At 27.9% G+C, this 26,016-nt stretch overlaps 1 protein-coding gene across 5 annotated transcripts in view; it reads right to left on the reverse strand.

The window, feature by feature from the left end:
• The window catches only part of LOC138937562 (neuropeptide CCHamide-1 receptor-like), a 41,606-nt gene extending 17,799 nt beyond the window's left edge, over positions 1-23,807 (reverse strand). For 3 of the 5 annotated variants that reach the window (XM_070303943.1, XM_070303940.1, XM_070303944.1), the window contains exon 1: positions 9,644-9,745. The gene's annotated coding sequence lies outside the window, so the exon portion shown is untranslated. Of the gene's footprint in view, positions 1-9,643; positions 9,746-15,671; positions 15,731-23,695 lie in introns of those variants that run through there. The other 2 variants (XM_070303941.1, XM_070303942.1) reach the window with 2 other exon arrangements.
• Positions 23,808-26,016: the final 2,209 nt, after the last annotated feature.

The following is a 26,016-nucleotide window of genomic DNA, read 5'->3' on the forward strand; positions in this document are numbered from 1 at the left end:
CTAATGCAGCTATAAAATCGAGATAAATTACTGTTTACCGACTAAATTGCATAGATATCAATCGCAAATATCGGTTACAAATAAAATCCGGAAGAAAAATATTGAATATACATTCGACTGTAAGCATAGATGTACAGTTGCATTATCACATAAAATGTATATTGCACAACTTCATTACACAATGAACCAAGAACGTTACGAATATAAATTTACATACATACATGTCATAAATTTTTAACAATTTTTAAGAACGGAATTGTTACATGGAAAACTTTTCCAACAACTTTTTTTATAGAAAGCCACTCTTATACGTTCCATTTATTGAGATATTATTTTTTATAAATGGACATTTGATAATATCTTTGTCAGCGTGATTTTTTCCTTATAACTTATCACACATCCAATCTATAATATAGTAAACTAATAATCTTTCTGTACATTATTGGTATTTAATTATTTGGTATTTAATTAAAACAATATCGGAGCAGAAATATTTCATTGCTTTCCGTCGACAATTAATTATTAATTAATTATATATATACATACGTGTGTGTGTGTGTGTGTGTGTGTGTGTGTAAGAAGAATGAGAAGTGTTAAAAGGAGAGAAAAATTATTATTGTTAATTTAGATTACGTATGATAGATAGACAACGTTGCGGAAAAACTAATAAGCTTCTAATGATAGGAACTATTAATTTTCTCGCTGCTTAATCCCGGGAGATGCATTTTATGTCTTTGCAGATATAATCTATAGGTCGAACAATTTAACGTCGTTAAGTTCCGAGGAATTATGCATTTGAGGATCAAAGATATTAAAATTCATAATTAAGACGAAGTATTTCTCCTTTGCATTATGGATGTTGCGGTGATTAAAAGATAAATTGTAACGATGCATAATTACCGTGAAATTATGGATGTAATTAAAGAATCAAGAAAAAATAGAGCTAACAATATACTTATTATATTTAGCAGTAATGCAAATATGTGGATCGCATAAATGTACGTAGTTTAATGAGCCTGTAAGCAGCACGATTTTTTTGTACGAAATAGCATACACGAATGCTTTAGCTAATTATAACGATTTATATGTAGCATATGATACGCTCTTGTGCAAAATAATGAATAAAAACTTACTTATAAAAAAAATAATATCAAAATAAAAAGTCGCGGATAAAAATTTAATATCCTTTATCTTATTCCGTTACATTTTGATCTTTATTCTCTACTAGGCATAAGATCTGCGTCGACAATAACCCACTAATTTAATGAGAAACTTGATACCATTCACCGACTTTCATTAGACTCCGCATCGATATATCCTAAAGTTTTATCATTCTGATCCTCGTTATCGTTATTATATCGCTATTAATCCCGACAATGTCAACATCATTTTTCTGGCTATTCGATTTATGTCTTTCCAAACCGTTTAGCGAGATATTGTTTATGTTATATTGTTTTTCGATAGGAATGGATCGGTTCATAATGAGAAGCAAATCCGGATTGGAAAAATATTGACGTACAAATTATAGATAAAAAAAACACAAAGTATTAATAAAATTATATATATATATATATATAAGTACGGTTTATATATAATATATATAATATATATAAATAATATATTTATAAACAATTAAAAAAATTTAAGACTCTCGAGTGACATCAAAATATATTTATAAATTTCATTCAATCCCTTCCCTCTCCTACTTCTGACAAACATTTCAAAAATTGTATTCATATCTCAATTGCTTCCGTTAAATTTCGATAATTTTTAGCAACTCGATTGTACAATATACAAATCGATGATAAGAGGATAACAAAATTTTCCGACAATGCAAACAAAAAATATACCATTGCAACTTTCAAATTTTCTACTCGAGATCAATTCATTTGCCGACAGCCGTAGTTATATCTATAAATAAGGGATAGGATTAAAGTTTTATCACACACTCGCGGTACATGCCGCTAATCTGGAAACTTTGGATAAGATATGCGAACAGAGGCACACGCCCGGAGACTGCGGTTCGGATGTAACACGTGCGTGAAAGTTTTCGCGTTAAATTGGGACCGCACCCACGGGATTTACGTGCAAATTTGTCGGACGCGTTCCTACAGTCTTCGTGAAATATTTGAGGAACACGAATGTGCGTCATTGTTTTTGCGAGAGATACGCATCGCGCCGGAATATTAATGAACAAAAAAGGGGTCCCAAAGCGTTACAGCTCTTCCACATTTATTATATCAGAATCGCTCTTATGACGTTTGATAGTTCGATCTTAATAGTATGTCAAGAATCCTGAAAACATTGCTGATGCAGATGCTCAAAGCAGATTAATTTCCATTACGTGTCGTCGAACATTCTCTAATCGTTTATTTTTGCAAATGAATCGCTTTGTTTTATTATTATGAACAATCATCTCGCTAATGTATCCAAATGTACTTGACTTTTTAATTAATGATATAATCGTATTTTATATATTTGACATGCTTCCCATCCGTTAATGTGTTACGATCCACCGATAAATATTTTAAATTCCTTCACGTTGTGAGGATATATAAATAAATTAATATGTGTGTATACAGTATATTTATTTATTATTTCATATGATTTCTACAAATTCGTTTTCACAATCTACATACGTTGCGCATGATTTCTGCTTAATTTAAGTTGATAAGTGTACACAAAATATATATATAATTAAATAATTAAAATAATGTTATTCTTAAAAACACACATATCTAATGTCACGTTCAAAAGAGAATGATATAATTTGAACGAAGTGCTTGGAGCGACCTAGCATTCAAACGGATTCTGAATTGCACAACAAAGAAAATATTGCACAAGAAAAATAAAAATCGCATACAGCATTGACAAAGGATTCAGTTGTTATAGTAACAACTTGAAGAAACATCTATATGCACGAAATGGTATTCGCGATTATGGAATCAATTTTGTTTCAAAACTTGGCGGTACATATTATATGTTTGCCGCAAACTTTAACAAACCGACAATTGCCATTTCAGTTAAGCAACCTCGTTAAAAGGCAAATGCACAAAAGTTTTGTATTTGTGCGCAGAATATTCCGCGTATATATACGTTCCTACAAGTTATTTAATTATACGTAAGACGCGCTTGGTATGTGTGTGCGGAACGCTTTGCTTTATCTTTCGAGAAAATTGATGGTATTTGCATGTACTAGTTGGCACACGGATGCATCTAGAAAACAATAGAATTGATTGCACTGGTTGGTACATCCTGCAAATTCATAGGGTACTCGAACGTGATCTTACCAGTTTGTGTAAAAATGCAGGAACCGTCGTATTTTTATTCTATAGATGTATAGATCTTACGTTTGAATATGTATTTCAGTTTCACGAAGATGTTATAAAAACATTGGTTAAAATTAACATGAATGAAGCTATTGCAATAATACATCGTCTCCTTTCTTTGCCATTTTGACATAAAAAAAAAAAGATAGTGAAAATTCTTACAAAGCTCTAAATATGATATAATTATTTGACATATATATGGTACATTATTGCCTGTTTTGTCTTTTCTTTTTTATTTTACAAATTTTAAGAAAATTTTATTCGCTCTAATACATATTGGGTGTATCGGCAGAAGTAAATTTTATTTGGATTTATTATCTCTATAAAGTGTAATGAGATAAGAAATAAGATTTTTTTCGCTTAAAGATGCTAATAAAGATAATGGAAAGGATATAATGGATAACACAATTTTCACAAAACAAATTTTTGCACAAAGTCTTGTATATTGCAAAGTAAAAATTATATTAAAATGTCATTAAGTGTGTAATTGTGTTTCAAATGAATTCTATTACTCCGCAACTAGGTTAATATCGTTATAACACATGCTTCGACTTGTGAAATGTCTAAGTTTTGCTATTAGAAATTAAATCTCTGTGATTATGCTGCATGTTAAAGAAAGAACTAATTTAATTAGTTATATAATCATTATATATACAACATGTTCCACCAAAAGTGGCCAAAAGTCCCTTTTATCTTTTAAACTAAAAGAGAGATAGATTATAACAAATATATATCAAATTAAATGGTTCACAGTGAAATTCACTGTAAGCATAGAGTAATTGCTTACAAAAGCTATCTATGTTAACGGAGAGATATGCTGTAATAATATGATGATTTCCTCAAAGTCGATGTGAACCGATCCGATGGGAGTTCCCGCGAATATCCCCCTAAATGGGAAAATTGATAAGATCATCGTAAATTAAATTATTGTAAAACAGAGAATATATAATTTTGGTTGAAATAATTTAATAATAAGTTGGTAGTTTAATTATATTCGACAATTAGTCGAGAAGGCGATCAGCGAGATATAACAGGATGTCAGAAGGGGACGTCAAAACCTCCCACCATTGGTATACCAGTAAAACAACGAGTTGTCAAGAAAATCTACTCAACAAATCACTCTATTAAAGACCGTGAGACAGTCCACAGGTCTATTGTGAGGTCCTGGAATCGTTCCCCAGAAGGGTCGGATCGCCATTATTAACCAGATTTATTATAGACAGAATTGTTGAAAAAAATTGATAAACTAGAAGAATTATAAAATTGCGAAATTATCCAAATTGATACGGTTGATCAACGTATGTAAGTCATCATTAAATCTTATAATTTTGTTTAAAACAATACTCGTATGTTAGAGATTGACGTACGTCATGCGTCTATTGACGGTATTCATAGTTCAATCTTATATTGTACTTAAGATTGTCTTAAGTGTGATCTTGAGTTCTCTCAAAATCCCATTAAACCAATGAAATGGCCACATAGCATCTTAAGACCGTACTTAAGACGATCTGAGTATAAGAACGGACTATGAATACCGTCCTATTATGTCATATTATCATTTGATCATAAAATTAAATAATTACGAATCAGAAGTTGGCCATATCGCAGAGTCGAAGTTGAAATGGTAGACATTGCCCGCGATATTTTGAGCCGATAAAACTCGTATAACATATAAAATATTTATATTGAATCATAGACCATCGTATTTGTTTCAAATAACATTACAATTTTTATTGTGTCGAAATATCCACATTGTTAGAAAAAAATTATGCATACCTCTTCGTTCATTAACACAGACAACTTTTGTAAGCAACTACTATGCTCACGATAGAGTTCAGTTTGAATCATTTAATTTGATATATATTTGTTATAGTCTATCTTTTTTAGTTTAAAAGATAAAAGAGGATGACCACTTTTGATTCTATATACATATATAGATTTTTTGCTGGTGTTATATTTGTATGATAAAAGTATATTTTTCTTTATGAAGTCTGTAGAAAGAGAATTAGCTGAAAGCATAGAAAATGAATAGAAACATGAGACTAAAATAATGATAATAGTGTCTTTATCGCAGATGTATCAACTTACTTTGTCCCTATTATAATCTTCAATTAACCGTAGCTTGCTTTCCTCCAAGACCTTGACCTGGTTTATCATTCGAAGTGTTTGTTCAATAGATCGCGTCTTTTACGATTTCCCTTTTAAAGTATTTAAAGAAAGATAAGAGCACGAAAATGTGTAAAAGGATGATATTTTAAATTGGAAATATATGTAAGTATTTCAGTTATTTCTCCCAATTAAACTATAAATGTGATTAATATAAAATGGTAATTATTTGTATTATATTAATTAAAATCTTTGTAAATATGGATAAAATATTACACCTTATTAATTATCTTGACTTTTGCATATATTATAATTTTAAGACACATACAATTTGAATTATATGGCGGACACTTTTGGTTTCTGAAATATATCATTTTAAAATATTGCAATTATATTTGATTCTTTTTACTGTTATTTGTGTTGTTTCTCTTTATTAACATTTTTATATATTTATATTCATTATACTCCCCCCCCCCCTCCTATTTCTTATTTCAAATACAGCTATTACATTATCGTTAAAAAACGTAAATAAAAAAATAAAAATTAATAAACGAGATTTACTTGTACGAGATAATCGTACAGTTACATATGGATTTGCAACTATTCGCACAAAGCTAAGCTCACCTCGCATCATTCGATGCTTTCAGTGCGAAAAAAAGTCTATAATTATACTATTCTGTACAGATTCAATTTTCTATGTTCCATCATCCGGCTTGAAAGCCATCCCTCTTTTTACTACCAACCTTTGAATGCAAATGGTTTACCTCACTTTGTCTCGAAAAGTTATAAACCCATATAAAACTTTTTATAGATATTGTTTCGTATGTAACGAAAGCATCAAATGAAATCGGATAGAAAGTTGTAAATCTATGCGGAGCCTGCTCACATATTTGCTTCTAAATTTTTTATATTTTAAAATAAAATCTTATTTTTTAGTATAATATATCAAGATCAAGGTCATTGGAATTAGCTCTGACAATCGAAATATTTATTTAGATTTTCATTTAAAAAACTTATAGTCAAAACTAAGTAAGATTTTAATTAACTTCGCAAAAATTATCTGCAAATTATTAAGTTAAAATTGCAATAGGAAAAGATGCGAATATCGATGGTACATGTAATTGCATGAATGAAATTATAATATTGTAACACATATTTTATATTCCTAATTAAATTTATCACAATCATTATGTCCACTTCATTAACAAACAAATTGGTCAAATTAAATTATAATCTTGCCATTTAGCGACAGAATTCGCAAACTGTTAAAATTTGAATTTGATATTAAGCGACATTTACACGTTTACAAAAGTTTACAAATAACCTTTGCGAAAGTTACAGAAACGCTGTACTCTGTTGATATGGCTCGTGCGATTATATATTTAGGCGCGAATCTCTGTAACGGATGCTTTGATACGCGGAGTACCTTTGATCGCAGCAAAAATAGTCCAACAAATGTAAATTAAAAAAGCCCACATCCGACCTAAATGTACGAAAACAAAATTTAAGTACCTTACTTAAAAAATTTCTCAAATTAATTTGTATGCAGTATCTCCCTGCCTGACGCAAAAAATCCAGTTGCCTGTTTATATGAAACAATTTTTTCTGTCAAAATAATGTAGATCTTAATGAGAAACTTCTATCAATAAATTCCTTTCAATACTTCCGATACTGTAAGGCATATAACGTAATAAAAAAATATTTAGCAAAGTATCGAAAAGATGGCGGTGACAATTACATCTAGAGATTCTATTCTTTTCTTTACAAAATATGAAGATTTAAAGTAAAAAAGACAGCAATGTGTATATTTAATTATATTTGCAGTTACAGAAAAATTAAAAATGTTTGAAAAATTTAACAACAATTCTTTAACTTATATAATACACATATATTTATTATTTTTTATTTATCGTTTAATTTATAAATAATTGTTATATTAATTTAATAAAATTAAGTTAAATAATTGTTTACATAATTATGTTGGAAAAATATTTTGATTGAAAATAGCTACATCAATTGAAATCCGCGAAGGAAATATCTTCTCGGAATTATTGGTTTACTAGTATATCAATCTTCGTTCCTACACAAAGTTTTTTCTTTAAACGATTCTATGTATATTTTCTATTTCATTGAAACGCGCATACTCTTTCTTTTCTAACAAAGAATACAAACATAATATTCTGAAACTGTTATCCAGTTATAATAAAATAGGATAAAAACAAGATTTTTCACGTGAAAATAGATTGCTTCTCTTTACATATCACGTGTATGAAAAACACATTAAGAATTTTCAACGATGTTTCAATCGTTCAATCAACATTTTTAACAATAACATGTTAGGATTGTGTTTGCACAGAAGACCAAGAACAACATCTGGAAAAACAAAACAATGCAAAACAATGCGACTATTTTGATTCACGTTTAAAATATGAAGTATAAATACATTCAAAAACATTTGTCATGTATTACATAACTATATATGTATTTACGTGTATTTATGTATAATATATTTACGTTACACACAAAACACACACATATACATACATACATACTTACATGCATATAAATCTCATATAATTAAAAAATCTTTTAATATTTTAATTTATATATACAATATATATATATATATATATATATATATATATATATATATATAAGATTAAATTTTCTCTGTGTGTCTGTGTGTGTATGTACCATACATGTCACTAAAGAAGCTGTTTAATTTAAATACTTAGACTGTCTTTTACTGCGTCGTATTTTTAAACATGAGACCTCTTTGCCGAGCAATCTGATACTTTTAATAATTAATGGCAAAATACAAGTATAATTTAGTTGTATATTTATTCTACACACATAAAATATACCGCACCCGTACTGTAATCATCCGCGCGGATAATATAAAATTAATCTTTTCGTATTATATTTATTTATATACTTTTATATATATATATATATATATATATATATATATATACAATGTTTACGGGTTGCATCACATCTTTTTTAATATTAAAAGATAGATGAATTAAAATGTGATTAATTCTTATTTTTCCTATTCTAATAGTATATAGGTTTAACAGTATCATAACAATTAATTATAAATTATTGAATACGGAAAAGATATATAAAAAATTAATCAAGCTTTTGACTAAAAACAAAAATCGATTCTTTGAACTAATCAAACTATTCATGAATGAAAGGAAGCACCGATAATATTGTAGATTATTCTATATATATATATATATAGAGAATAATAATCTAATTTAAACGTGTTGTTCTGTATACATTTTGCATATGTATATTAAACATATTGATTTATTTATATTTATGGTTGAATGGATGTAATGAAAAGCGTAGATACGCCGAGCAAAAGGTTATGACGTGAATAATAAATGTGCATAAATTTATCAAAATGATTAATGGCATAAGTTGATATTGCTAAAATTTCTGTCACAAAAATTTTCGAAAATCGTGATATACAAGTATATATTGAAAAGCGATGAAATATTTATAATTAAATATACATTTTATAAATATATTAAAGCTTTTTTTCTTTTATTTTATTCGCACAAATTCGATAACGTAAATCGATACAGCAATATTTTCATTTAATGATTAAAAATGCGAAAAGCTAAATTTTTGACACATATTATATGTGACATGTTACGTGTAACATATCTATCTTATTTTTATATCATTTTTATTGCAATTTAATTTTAACTTCACTTTCTTTTTTAGATATTCTAACTTTAGAACTGAGAAACTCGAACAAATAATACTCGTAAATTGCATTTTTTCTTACAACGTATTCACACCAAAAACCCATTGAATTATCGCCCTAGTGAATTTCATTGATTCAGCGCGTAAACAAAAATCTCGATTTGTTAAAACGAATTTCTTCAGAAATAGAGATCTCAAATCTGATAGAATTTCCAATGAGTTTAGACGTCAGAGATGTCAGATTTGTTGACATGTGAAAAATCTCTATATGATTTTTACGTGGTGAAATGCGATGGTTTTCCCATATTTTTTTGTATTTCTCTCTCTCTCTCTCTCTCTTTCTATCTTCTTTTTTCTTTTGGCAATTTCTTAAGAGAAATTCACCAAGAAAAAAAAATATATATATATATATTTATATATATATATATGCGCGTATTAAATTTTCCTAAAACTTTTCTTTAATATTATATCATTCAGCGTGTACTTACGAGATTGATGCTTGCGGTCGGAGCAAAAGTTGAAAATAGAACAAAAGCGGAGATAGCAATGAGATCAGAGGAACCGCGCCGGCTCGGCACCGCGACGCTACTGGCAACGGCGTCGGCTTTATCCGCGCAAGAACGAACGCATCGTCCGCCCCATGCGATCCACCTCCACTTATCTCCCCATAACATACAGAATCAACCCTTTGTCGCTACTCTCTCTTTATTTTATTTTCTCTCTCTCTCTCTTTTTCTACTGTAAAGTACAAATCGAGAAATCCTTTATCTAAACTACAATACCCTATCGACTATAACTTTATACTCGTTGTAGTGCTCCGCACGATCCCTCACGATCAATACGGTTTGATGCTGACATGGATCGATATTTGTTCACCAAACAAAAGATCATTTATTGAATGGTTTAGACTTGAAAAGCTGAATTGAAAGGCTAGACTTGGAATTTATTTGAAAAACCAAGCAGCGAGAGCAATCAATTTAGATTCTTGCGGGTTTGCCTTCTTGTAGCTCTCTACAAGCGATTTTTATGAAATTAGTTTTGAGAAACGTATTTAGCAATATCAATTTTATTTATATATATATGTATGTGTATGTGTATATAACTATTTTAATACTTACATAAAGTAAGTTTTAGATATAATCTTTGTTATAATCTTTATATTATAATTTCTGGCTTAACTTTAATATGGGTTATAGGAAAGTATTGTTTAAAGTATATACCTATATATATATATATATATATATATATATATATATATATATATATAATATTACAAATTTTGATAGAATAATGATATCGTTCTTATAACAAATTAAATAAACCTCTATATATATATAAACATCCATTTGTGATAAGAGAATTAAGTGTAAAATATGCTTTCTGTTTTTCTTCCAAAATTTTTGTTGAATGCTTGATTAGTTTTCTGGGCAGTTTAATTAACAAATAATCAGCTTGGTATCATTATAAGTTATAATATATTAATCAATTCAAAGCAAGAACTAAATTAACGCTATGGCTGAAAACGCGAATGTTCAATAATGATATTCAAATAATCTTTCAGCAAAAAGTATCGTTATTATGCGTGTCAACAAAGCGCTATAATGAATATTACATTTATGATTCAATGAAAGGATTATAATACTCAATTATAGAGGCAAGTTGGTCAAAGGACATTAATAAATATACATACTTGATTAATTATTATCTTCAATTAAGCCTATTAAATAAGTAATTTTTACAACTTGTATAATTATATTAATTTGTTAATAATTATTGTATTGATGTAATAATTAATTTATCCAGATAATTTATTGATAATTACGTTAATTAAAAATATTATAAGATGTGTACACACAACATACATATACTACAATAATTGTTGTCGTTTCAAATTTCTTTGATACAAATAGACACGCATATAATTTTTTTGTTTTTTTTTTATGTTACTGATATAATATATAACAGTTTCTAGTAATATAATACCAATTTTAATAATAATATTTTTCTATATATAATACACACTGTCTACGAGATAATAATAGCGTTTCAATAATGTATTCCGTCTATTCTAAAATCTATGATCTTATGATCAAGTTGTTATAACAATCTGCATTATCAATTAATTTACGATCAATATTATTACATTAATTAATTAATTAAAGCAGTATGCTTAGAGACGTAGCACTTAATTGAAACTCTATTGTAGACTAAAGCCGCTTAAGTAGAATTTCCAGAGAGTTAATATTGAATGTTATTAATGCAACACGACATGCATATTCATGTACTTATAAGGAGAAGGACAATATTTATAATGAAGTTTCGCATGTACGCGAGTCCTTTTATAAAGATACATACGTAACTCGAAAGTATGAAATTAATACAGAAATAAAATATAAAGAGACAAAAGCTATTTTCTCTTATAATACAATAATTTAATTTTGCGACACAGAGTTTACTTAAATTAACAGTCTTTTTTTAATCACTATGATTTGTAAGAAAACGTATATTTCTCGTGGTAGTACTTTAATTCATGTGCTAATATATTAAAGAAAGATAAATCATGTTGTGTAAATAGCCGGAAAGAGAAAATTTATATTTTAGTATTGTTATGTTTTCCTTCTCCATAAAAACGTGTTTCCATTTTGTAAAATCTTTCTGCACTTTCACATAATTTCCCATATTACAGATATGGTGCAAAGTAAGTTATTTTCGCTGAGATTTTCGACGACGATGTTTCGAGTCGTTACGCGATGTTGTATCTGGAGAAACATGTCCGAAAAATTGTAGTCTACTATGCAGAATGAAATATTTTAAATAAATTAGTTTGTTGCTTTTTTTCATCCACTTGATATTTACTACACTTTGTTATTTACATTCGCGAGAAAAAGTTAAAATATTATAAGCTAAAATTGCTGTAATTTTTATTTTTTTTATACATTACATTTTCACAACAATGCGAGATAGAACGTAATTGAAATTTATGGAATATGTAATATTTGTATATAGAATGTTTCTCATTTATACATAAGATGTTAAATTTGTAAAGTAGTAATTGATTTTATTGACAGATTTACTTATCTTTTTTTAAATACATTGTTCATTCTTATTTACGCTTGCTAAAGCCTTTATCATGTTTGCATCAGAAACTTTCTAATATCTTGAAATACTGAATATATACAGGATGTTAAAAAAGAATCATTCAATATTTGTATGGTAAATAAACTACACTATACTGAGTAAAAAAATCTTAATAAACATAGATCGAAAGCTCAACCGTTTCTGAGATATAAATATTTTTATATTTTAGCATCATGATTGATTTACTGGCTTCTACGTGTCGCACGCGATGTTTACCTCAGTGTTTATAAACCGCGTTTTGAATATCCTCATTCAATTTCCATACATAACAGAAGATTTCACTGACAATCAGTCAGTTATCATCAACCGGCGATTGCGGATCTTTGCGATTTGGTGATTACACAGTTACGAAGTATCGTGCTGAAAATGTCAGCGCATTACTCTAATGAAGAAATGGCAGTGGAACACTTTTTGTAAATATCGAAATAAAGATTTAGACAGATTATCTTCTTCTCACGTCGCATGCAATACGTAGAAGCCAGTCAATCATGTTAACACACAAAAATGTTTCTATGTTATCTCAGAAAACTATCGACTTACGTTTACTAAGATTTTTTTACTCAGTATGGTATGTTCTATCTATCATATAAATATTGAATGGTTTGTTTTGAACACCCTGTGTATTGCAAAAGTTAAAATAACTTCTAAGCTAATAATTTTGTAGCATGATTTTATAATAATTTTTTGTAAAAAGGAAAAGATTATATCAATTTAATGCATCTATATAAAATATAGAATTCCTTTCTTTTAAAAAGATATAATTGCACTTTTTAATGCGGCATTCATGCACAAAAATGCGTGACATTAACACAGAAATGTGAAGCATTTAAAACCATTTTTACTTACAGCATTTTTTTCTATTTTCATCAATTTTCATTAATTGTTTTGAATTTAAAGATATAATTTCGCCCAGTTGCTTGAAACACCCTGTATATACATAAATCTAGAAATTCGTGCAATTTGATTTTAACTTTACGATGTAACATAGCAAATAAATATATAATTTATTTAAGCATAGCAATACAAAATTCTCAAATTCTAGTTATTTGAGATTATATATGTGTAATATATATGTAAGTAATAACAATTTCATGCGTACTCTTTAGTGTTTATTAGTAATCATACGAACAAGAAATATTTAATCGCAAAAAACATTTCTTATTAAAGACAAAATATTTTTTTAGCGTTTTATATTAAATAATTAATTCTTATTTCATGTTATGAAACGAATAAACGGCCTTTTAAACTTCATATTTCTTAGTTATTTATATTGTAGCGTTGAAAGAAAATATAGATTTATTGTTATTGATTTACTCAGTTTTTTTTTCTTGAGAAAAGACTTTAAAACTCTTCTTGAAAACTTTGTCTAAATAGTACTGAATATTCGCTTTTAAAATTTTATCATATTTCAGAGATCATGTTTTTCATTTTTTAAGAAATTTTTAGTTAAATATTCAACGTAGGTAAAGAAATTCCTCTCTGTCAATTCCTTATTAAAATATCCGCGCATATAATTATATTTAGTATTGATTTACCACTTTGAGAAGTTATTATTTATTTAGCAGATCTCATTAATTATTACTTGAATATTATATAACCAGATTTTATTAATCAATTTTTCAGCTTTACATATCTCTTGTTTCAATATAAACTTTTTTAATTAATTTTATATTTTTGTAAAGTTATAATGGAATATAAAAACAATATTATAATACAAGGACATATTATATATATATACATACATTTTTTTATGCAGAATATTTAAAAATTATTTAAAATGATAATAAATGCTATATAAGATCAAATTGACTGATGTGATTATAAATATCTTATGTTTCAATTTTAGTTTTAATTTTATTAAAATCTGATTTTCACGAAACTTTTAAAGCATTTATAATATTTGAATTGAAAAATGATAAATGTCAATCAAATGATCGCAAAAAAATCAGTCTTAAAACTCGTCATATAATCCCAAAGAGGTTTCTCTCTTGAAAAAGGGGTTTCACTCTTGCAAAACACAATATATTACAAATACGTCTGATATTTTATAATGTTGAGTTTCCTCTATCCCTATACAACGATAGTATGAGAAACAGTCCTCGATATAATAGTATATATGTATTGTATAATAGTCGGCATAATTTTTTTTTATATTAAAACGTAAATTATCTCCTTCTCAGTATTATAAAAAATTATACATTAATCTCTTCTTTTACATTTTTATTATTAAAAAATCTCATTAGTATTGCCACTAAGAGAATCACATGACAAATCATTCCACTTTATCCCTACGTTTCTCTTGCCAGTCTCGACAGAATATAACCCCACGCATTAAATCCATAAAATACAGCGTTAGATGGAAAAAAAGACGGGAAATGAGAAGATATATGCAATGAGACATCGTATCTAATTAGAAGTGTAGTATATTAAGGAGGCATACGAGAATTATTTAAACAAAATTTAGAGTAGGCTTATGTACGACTTGCATATACATTAGAAAAAAATATTTAAAACTATGCAATTTATTTACTTACATTTTTTTTCTTTTTCATTGAATAAATAAATGAAGAAAAATTTTTGGCGAAAATTTGTTCTTTAGAATAAATGTTGCAATGAGATACAAGAAAGATCACGAAAGACTAGCAAACTTAAATTTTTATGAAATATGAACTGTTTGAATTAAAGGTACAAAGTCGACATTTTCGTTTAGAATCACGATTTAAACGCAAGATTCTACAAGATATCATTTTTAAAATTATCCGGATGCAACGTACTTGTTTAAAGAATAAAAATTAAACGCTATGCGATAGAAGTCGTTCAGAATATATATGTTACACATTTGTCTATTATATTCTTTATAAGTTGATAACGCGATTTTATGATCCAACAATCTTACGGCACGTTCGAGCCTTTAAATAAGTTTAATCAACGATAAAGATATTAGCTATTGTATGAACGTAAATGAAAGCCGAATTATCGCCAGGAACTTTTAGTCGTAGCAATTTTGATAGTAGAATATTTTATATTTTATATTTAAGAATCACAAAAAGAAATCAGCATCTAATTAAATATTTATCCAGAATAAATTAAATCGACATCAGAAAGACAGACTCGTTTTTCTTTTTTTTTTTAGTTTCTCTTTTTGATATTACCTACTTTTCCTCGGAAGCGAAGAGACAGTCTCTCTCTCTCTCTCTCTCTCTCTCTCTCTCTCTCTCTCTCTCTCTCTCTGTACCTTAATACTTGTATATCTTCATTCAGTTCTTTTCCGTACTATTTATATCCGAGCTTGTATATATTTCTGAAGGTACAATCGTAAAAAAGATCTCGCTCTCAATTAGGTTTTATATTGCATTATGTTCACTTTATTCCACTCACTCTTTTATCACAAGTGTATTTATGTACGCCCGCGCATACGTTATTAAAATATATTCCCTTTAATCACGGTGAACAGAGAAGCACCGCGTACACCACGTTCGATTAAGTATTCTGATAAAACTGCGCTCATTATCCTCGGGCGGTCTTATCTGAAAACAAATGTACACGTGGATTCGCTACTGCATATAATCCATCGTGTTAATCGTTCTATTTCGAGATTAATGTACATTTAAGAAAACAGAAAAAGATATAATCTGGGATTAAAGAAGAATTCTATTATTAAAATAGATACGACATTTAATAAAGGTTTTCAACATGAACAAGTTTATTAAAAATAAAAATTTTATCACAAATCATAAATAATTACTTGTTTGGTAAATAAAAATAAAGAAAATTTGGTAAATATGCATAATTTGTCATATCCTCTAAACGAATGCTTTCCCCCACTTTTTTCTTGCGGCGAATTACCCAGAAGAACCTCTATACATATTTAAGTAGCGATAAAATCGGTGAGGTGTAACCTTTTATGCATATTTACCGAAAATCTATTTCTTCATTTCTCTTGATATACAAGCTAATCTAGAGAAAAAGGCAGAAAATATATCACAAAAATAAAATCTTAAATAAAAACTTCGTTGAAGAATATTAATATAATTTTATTATTTGTCCTATATTTATACTTACATATTAAAAATAATAGTTTCAATTTGTTTTTTATATTATATTTTACATATTAGGTAAAACCACATATGTAGTTATAATAGAAATATATATCCAGAAATATATCAGATTGATTTAATATTAAGAAAAAAAATAAAAAGGAAAAATATATATTAGTATATTATATATATTTTTATTTTCTTGCTTTATTCGAGTGTCTCTTATTTTAACATTTTTATTGTTTATATTTCTCACATCAATTATACGTTATTATATTATTATAATCTATAGCAAATGGTGAATGATAATATAAATATAAAATGTATCTGTTTTTCACGTCAATTATATGCATATACCAATAGCAGTTCGTTAACGAAATGGCACATGCATATATACAAGGTATCTCACAACCTTTGTATAATACTTTGATAGTATATTGAGGTAAAATAGAGCCAAAAATCCTAAATATCGATATACAATTTTCGAATTATAATCAAGAATTTACATTTACATTTATACATACTTATACATATATACACGTATACATATATTTGAGATTTTAATATAATAAAAAATGAGAGATAAAATGTTCATAAAACTTTGTATCAATCGTGTACCATAAGTAGAACAAGAAACATTTGAGTTTATCGGACGACATTCTGCACAAGCTCTTCCAAGCCGGCTGCGTCCCCAATCATCGATCGTTCCTATCCAATTATTTTCACAGTAGATAAAATAGTTATAAATTACTGACCAACAAAAATCTTCCATTGTATTTACTGATACTTTAACATCAACATTAATAAGACATTGCTAGTAATGAAGATATAATCTTACTTCGACATTATTTTACCAAATATTACAATAAAATTCGCAAACAAAGAACATCTTCCATGAACGTCTCTGTGATTTTTAGTTAATCTTATAAATTTTCGATTGTTTTTTAAATAGCAACACATTGTGTGTCAAATAGCAAATATTTATATTTAATATAATATTTAGTTTCCTATTAGTCTTCTTATTATTTCTATCAGTTACTGATTAATAGAAGCAAAATTTCTTAGTTTAAGGAACATTCTGTAGGTGGCAACATTGTGAAGCGAATTTTTAAAAAGTCATTATAACAAATGATCGCTGTTTCTTCATCTTAAACGCAAAAAGAATCTAATTAATTAATTCAAATAAAGACAAAACCGCATATTTTATTTGTAAAAAAACTGTATATTTTATTCGTATTGTATATGATTATTTTAGAAATTATTTTCTGCAATAAAAATGTTGTATGTGTATATAAAGCATGGATAATAGATTTAATTTTAATTTACCAGAAAGTGAAGAAAATCGATGCAATTCCAGGCTATCAAATTTACGTATTCGACATATGATATCCTAATTATCATCGAATACTCGCGTATCAGATAATAGCAATATTAATCTAATTATTCACTTAGTATTAAATTCGATAAACTGTCATAGTGTCACGCTTCATATTTTTAAAAATTAAAATCAATAAACAAATTTTTGCGTAAAGATACACTTTTTTATCTTGAATTTTGCCATAGAAGTGTGTATGTAGCTATTACGTAATAGCTATTACATATAATAAAATTGTTTTAAAATTGTTTTAAAATTATTTTAAAATTCTATAATAACAAAATCATTTTAATTAATTTCTTAACTTCTAAAAAGGATTAAGTATCGCATTTTTCAAGATTTTCACGTTTCATTATACTCCCGCGAACGTATTGACGTTTACGCGGCATTTAATTATGCGAATACGCGTATAAGATACTAAAAAAATAGTTAAATAAAAAATAGTGGTAGTTTCGCCGCATTCATATATACTTTTATGGATGTCATTCGTAACTTATGTAGTTCGGTGAATATCACGTTTATGTAAACACTTCGTTACGTCGTTCCGTTGAATAAAACGCAAAAAAAAAATTATATATATATATATATATATATATATATATCACTTATTATTAAAATAATACGAAAGAGATAGAATGCAAAATATCACTAATATTTATTATAATTAATTTATTTCTTTCTATGAATTACACACATATGTATACATAATATTATACATTTATTCTATATCTGATATAATCTTTCATTTTCTGAATACCGAGAATACCGTCAAAGAAAAACACAGTCAATAATCGAAAACGTTCGTCGAATTGTAATGCATCCAAGTATTTAAGCGATCTCGTTACTGACTCGAAGAAACTGTAGACTGCTGGAACTAAATGCCAAGCCAAGTGCACGATCCTTTGATTGTGTACCGTGTAAAATTGCGCGCAACGCATTGAAACGATGTCTATTCATATGGACCCTTTACCATTTTCGCGATCTTTCGCGCAACTAGTTCCTTCCAATGCCTCCAAGCATACGCGTCTATTTTATTCATTCCCGAAGCTCTTTTTTGGCCGCGCATTTTTATCCATTTCGCTTATTCGAAGTTTCCAAAAATCAAGATAGCAAAATAAACGCATTCTCCGTGCTATAACATATCCTGTATAATGTACATGCCATTTACGAGTGAGAAAGGAAGTAAAATTTGACGAACTCAAGTTTTAAATCGTCAATCATTAAGATAAATCTTATTCCAAATATATGTAGGTGATAATTTTTTACTATATCACATTCGCGATATTTCAATGTTTTATATATTATATTACACACATAACTGCTTTATTTTTTATTATTATAACAAATGACGTTATAAGTTGTAATATGACAGTTATGTTATTAACTATAGATTTATTCAAGAAGCACTGCGCAGCTCTTTAGGAAGAGTCAATTTGATATTTAATGCGGTTCTTCTTGTAGATTGACTTTTAATGAAGTTCTATGGAAATAAAATGCGGATTAAGCTGAATTGGTAAACCATGATTTTTTATTTTGTTTTCTTTAAATTGCAAATACCATGACGTCAAAAGCGCGAGAGAAAACACTTTTCTATCAATCTTTCCACAATTGTAAAATCTCCTTGCTCTCTCTGAAGCCAATTCTAAAATACATTTATTGTTGCTAATTATAGATTTGGTATTGTTATTTTAGAAGCTTGTATGCGCAAATTGTCTGTTTGATAGAGAAAGAGAAATAAAGAAAAAAAAAAGAGAAAAAGCAAAAGAGAGAGAGAGAGAGAGAGAGAGAGAAAGGAAAAGAGAAAAAGCGGGAAAGAGAGAAAGAGAGAAAACATGCATTGTATTTGTTATTCAATATTAAATTAATACAAATTGCACAATTAAATTAAATACTTTATCAATATTGATACCTTTCAATTAAAAAACAATGCATTTGAAAATTTGTATTGCAAATTATTTGCCGTTGTAATTTGAATAGTTAGCAACATCAACGCTGCTGAAACTCTTTAAAGCATGTTTCTATAAATTTAATTTCGCGGACGAGCACGATTCGATCAAATCTTTGTGAAAAGGAAAAGATACCTAAAACTTTTTTCGATCTCCCGACAAAATATTAGTGATAATATTCTCAGAAAATCTTTAATATTATCATATTTATTAAAATATCGCGAATAAAATTTACACAATTATATGATATATTTTTAGGTAATGACAAAGAACGATAAATAAAGAAGAATAAATTAGAAAATTATTTTGAAAAAATTGCATTTATTTTAATAACATAACACATTTTTTTCATGTATATAATTATCTTATATAATACAAAATAATAATCTGAGAAAAAATGTACAATATATATTTATATATTCTATTACAGAATGCGTTGTACATATCTTTTTGCATTCAATATCTACAATTTAATTTAATCCTAGAAAGATTCACGATAAAAATTCTCAATAGAAGCCATTGAGAGAATTATGTTAAATTCTCGATCCACTTGAAAATCTTATTATTGAGAACGACGAAAGAGATCATAAGTAGATATGTACAGCTTTATGACTGACAATGAGCGTTTTTTTTTTTTTTTTTTTTTATTGATTACATGCGGATCGTTTAGCACAAACTTTAATCTCTCTCTTCAACATTAAAAATATGTTATTGATGAAATCTACAAATATATTTTAGTTGACAAATCTATCTAATTAAAAATCAATTAAATTGTGAGAAATTTTATTAATCCTTAATTTAATTAAATCTTTCAATTTCTACTAATATTGAAAAAGTTTGTTCGTGTTTATAATGGGTAATCAAGGATTCCTCAAGACTGTAATGTTATACAAACCATTTCTCTTCCTCTCTCTTTCTTAAAAAAAAAAAATTTTTTAAATTCTTTATCTAATAATAAAGACATAAGTATATAGATATTACCGTAAGAAAACAAATTTGTTAGCTTAACTAAATGCGTTTACTTCGTTATCATTTTTTTAGTCTTTTTAACAATCAAATTTCAGGAATAATTAACACAAGCCTCGTAATACATCCATCGTATAATAAATAATTAATCTATAAATTAAAATATTTTTATAATTTGATATTCGGCGTGTATAGGTATGGTATGTTATAATACGCGTAAAGTATTTCGTGCGCGCGAAAACGAATTATCAATAACATGATGTTCAACCTTAACGGCGTAAACAATACCGCGCCATTGTTTACGGTTATGGCTTTGTTATTATTCGCACAGCAACACTCGAGCAGTGAAGTAGTAGTACAAAACGCTTCATATGTTATTGAATCGTTTTCCAAAACGCGATTGTGACAAGTATCGAAAGAAAATTAACTATAATTATTATAATCAACAATTAATTAATTTTTGACAAACGACGTGAAACTGTATCGCGACGATCATTCAATATTCAAAATCGAAGTTATAATATACTGCCGCGAATTTTAATCTAATTGTAAATTATTACGATTGCATGTAATGAGACATTGGTTATATAAGTCCTGTAAATATCTTTAACTTTTAAGAAAATGGGAGGGAAACACATATTTTTTTTTTAAAAGAGGCTTTTCAGGAAAGATTTTCGAGAGCAAGGAAATTCGAGGATCCTGCAAATCGATGGTTTGCAGAGAACGCAAAATCAAGCATAAGTTAAATATTCTATAAGCTCTATACCTTGAAAAAGCATGCATGCACATAGCAAATATTTTAACTCGCATTTTCTCATGTAAAGGAGATTATATAAACGATTGAGGGTAACACATACCATGCCAGTTTATCCCGCATAATCTCATTGTTAATATAGCTGCCTACGTAGTGAATTTAAAAGAGGAACATATGAAAAGAAATTTTTTACGATAAAATGCTTATTTGACTGTATTACGATCCAAAGTTTAATGTGCGCGCGATTTATTCCGGGTTTTATAATTTCGTCAATTTCTCTGTAGCGCTGAAATCCCGCTTCGGGCTTATAAAGCGTTTACATAAATAAAAAAAATATCTTGCGAAAATGTAGAAAATTTATGAGAGTGCTTTGCTGAACATTACATATGTCATATGTAATACAAATTCAATAATCTTTTTTTAATCCTTCTCGCATCTTTCCGCTGAATGAGTAATTAAATGTTGTCATACATATATTATATTGCTTCCTTCACAGAAGGCCGTCGTGCATTGTATTATACTATATTCGTTGATAAATTTATCTTTTAATGTTAATTTTAAATGTTTTATAGAAAGTTTCTTTTTTATTAACTCAATATATTGTAATTCTTAAACTATTTATTGTATAATAAAAGTTTTTAATTACACGACAAATGGATCTACTATTAATTGGCGGTTTATATAATACTGCGTGGAAAAGGTACACCACTGTTACGATATCATTTTCCGCAGATAAGTTTGATGAGTCTAGAATTATGCTCTTGAAGCTAGCAAAAATTTAATTGGAAATTCAAAAAATTTAATAGCGCACTTATTTACTAATTTCAAAATTAATGCGAATTACATTGCACATACGCACACACAAATCGATAATAACATTTAATTTTTTAGCCAATTCTTGACCGAACGTTATTTATTTAAATATAGAAGAGAATATCGTGATTCGGATTGTCTTTATTGAAAAATTTAAATTCATTGCCATTTAACTTTTCGCACGTAATAAATCTGAGGTGAAACAGTACAGTTGATGCATACTGCGTTCTCCATCCTTTCTCGGTGTTTTACTTGCTTTGACTGCAAGGTCTCGCAAGTTGAGTAAATAGTACATTATGGTTTATTTCATGTTTGTGCGACACATGCCAGTGTTTGCGTGTTCTCGCTAAATAAAAGCTCTTGGAGAAAATATAACGTGTCTCCTGTGAAATGTGCATATTACTTTTGAAATAAACTATTCAAAATGAAAATTACGTGAAAAGGTCTTTCCCCCCACCTCTCCTGTAATAAAATATTCGACTAGATATATTGTTCAATTAATTGATTTAGATAAATATATATAAATTACATTTGTTGCAAATTTTTCATTACGCGGATAAATTATTTGTATCGGGAAAGAAAATTTGTTATAGAAAGAGCTTTTCTTTTGTAATAATTGTCCCATTAATTTTCCTGACATCGAACTGAATATGCGCCAGCAGCATACTCTTGAAGATTCTTATAAACTATAGACTATATATTGTTACTAAAATGTTATAAAGTATACGCACATAACGACTCGTACATTATATCGTTCATGCCAGAACTAAAATATTCTGTTTGTCTTATGCTCGATCAAACGAGCCTAACAATTTGCAAATAACTTATCAAAATTCTATTATTTCTTATCCCAAATACTTCAGTTGTCGCATTGTTTCTCAAACAAAAATTATCGCAACCGGATTCTTTTATATTAATTTTAGAAGAAAATAAGAAATAATCCCAATTTTTTTATGCCTTTAAATTACGTTTGACAAAACACGCACATATCATCGTTTTCAATAAAATTACAATTATACGATAATTTGCAATGCAATTTACAAAGCGCTTGAAGCAATTCCGAGATATATGTTATGAGCAAATAATAATATATGCGAGTAAATAATTATATTTATATGTATTACAGAGAAAAAAAAATATATATATACACGAGGGCAAAATATATCTAAATTAAAATGGCGATACAAACGTATTACAACATGCGAGATCTTCTAAATTTATTAGATGACATCATCGCGCAACAGGAGACAGAAAAATCGATTTAATTCACCAAGAGACGTCCATGTAAGATTTCAAATCTGAACCCGATTTTAATAAAAGTATCTCTGCATTTTTCAACTATTATTATTTTTTTTTCAATTTTTTAAAAGCTAACATTGATTAAATATAAAAACTCCATCATTGTTCAATTTTGCGTATCAAAATTCAGAAATCTTTTCGTATAAAAAGATCAATACCGGCAAAAATCAAATAAAAAAATGACTATAGAAAAAAGATTCTTAAAAACTTACCCGCGCATCGTTTACCTTCCTTTGCCTCGTCTTTTCCGCTTCTGTTTATTTCCACTAATACTTCAACATATAATCAATCAAGAAAATGCAATCTAAGATATGTCGAATTGAATCCGTGAAAATCGAGACGTTCGCGATAAAACACAAGAGCTCTTTGTAAAATAGAGCAACGAGGAAGATGATGCGCTTTGACGCACTGTACTCGAAAATCGAGACCGAAAGAAGAAGATAAACGGCGATTCTAGAAAAGTGTAAGCGCATACGCGGACTCGATGTATAAACACGACTCTGGCTCGTTAGCTGTTTCACTTATCATGGATATTCTAATTGGAATCCAAGTAGATTCACAAACAGAACGCCAAGTGACCGAGATCATTTAGTTTAGTGATAGTTAATCGTTTCTCGAATATCTCCTTCGAAGTCCTTCGATGAGAAGGATACCCGGAGGAAATTATGAGACGACATCGAGATCGTACAGGAATCGAAATTACGCGAATAATTTATTATCGATGATATAATTCATTCGGCAAACTCGATGATATATGTAAGAAAATTTCGCGAAGCGCATAAAATTTATTCCTGTCTCTGTAGATTAATAAAATGCAAATGCATTAATTGATAGTACAAATATTATATCTGTTATCAAAAAAGTGTTCCAAAAAATTTTTCTCTATCGTCTTAATTCTGAAATTTTGATAAATATTTAATAAATTATTTTAATTATATTGTGTGTGTGTGTGTGTGATCAAAATATATTTAAAATAAATCTTAAATATCATGGAATGTTTCTTATTTAAGAATCGGTATATAATTATATAGTATTCAATTTATATATATATATAATTATAGAGCATTCTATTTTCTTAAAATATTATGTAAAAATGTTTAATTAGATTAATGATATTTGTGGAAATGTCACTAATTAAAATAATGACAAGGCTTCATCAAATATTAGTGAGTACTTCACTGATTTTCAGTGAAAATGCTCACACTTTGCTCCTTCATCTCATGTTTTATTTATTATGGCAGTAAAATTTCATTGACGAATCGATCACTAATAGATTTTTCTCGGTAAGGTTTCATTGTTTCCAGCTTATAACTGAAACCATTGTTTGCAATGATAATAACGATAATGATAATAAATACTGATTCGAGAAAATCCAATGGGAGGGGGGGGGGGGGAGAGATATGATCGACAAACACATATGATAAAGTGTTCATGCGTTTTCTGCCAGTTTGAATAAGCAAATTTAATGTATATTTAACAAGCACGGATCAAACAACAAATTGCAAACGCAGGATTACAAACGCGAAATCTCGAAATCAAATCAAAATTTCCGTGTAACATTGCAATCCTTGTCACGTATGTACGAAAGAAATACTAATTGAAAAATTAAAATTTTATTAATGTTAATATTAATAAAATATTTTTAATAATATTTCTAGACCAATAAAATGTATCATATGTAAATATTTCATATGTACCGGAGAAATACTAATCAAGAAATCAAAATTGTATATAAATTTATTAATATTTAATATATTAAATATATTAAATATTAATAACAATACAATTTTTTAATAATATTGCTAGGCAAATAAAGTATAAATTAATAATTATTTATATTAACGAACACATACACTTTTAATAATTTAATCTTGATAAATATTGTACATTTGAAGGTACTGATCAATAACTGTCTTAGCCAGTGGTTTTGTAATTTTTGAGATATTTATATGAATATTAAAATTGTATTGAGAAGGGAGGAGGCTCTCTTATAATTAGTATTTTTGTTTTTATAATATATATCAAGGTCAAAATCTATCGGAAATGTATTCGTTAATACAAATAATTACCAAAAATGTTTTACCTTACATATTTCTTTATTATTCAAGAAATATAAAATTTTAGAAATATAAAATTAATTTAAATAAAAATATTTTACAAAATATTTTATATAAAATTTTTTTTCTTCTTTTCAAAGTTTCCTCTCTCATGTTCATTTATATACATTGTTTAATCTTATTAAAACGAAAAGCTTTTATAAATCGCTGGTGTGTGAAAATAATCGCTGTAGTAAAGCATTTATCTATCTATGTAAATCCGTTTTTACTTAACATCTTATTCTTGTACATGATTTAATTGAAATCGCGCTAATCAAAGGCTGACGAAATTGCGATTGTACAGTTTAGCAATTGCTTTGCGCACAGTAAACATTTTTTGCTCATTATTTTTCCCGTGAAGTGAGATTCCGTGCACCTCGAAAAATGATGGAACAAGGCAAAACGAAAAGTACGATGAAAGGAGAGAGATGGGAGCA

Source organism: Polyergus mexicanus, unplaced genomic scaffold (genome assembly GCF_030449975.1).
Source record: "Polyergus mexicanus isolate NDT 795.1 unplaced genomic scaffold, iyPolMexi1.0 SCAF_11, whole genome shotgun sequence".
NCBI classification, from domain to species: Eukaryota; Metazoa; Arthropoda; class Insecta; order Hymenoptera; family Formicidae; genus Polyergus; species Polyergus mexicanus.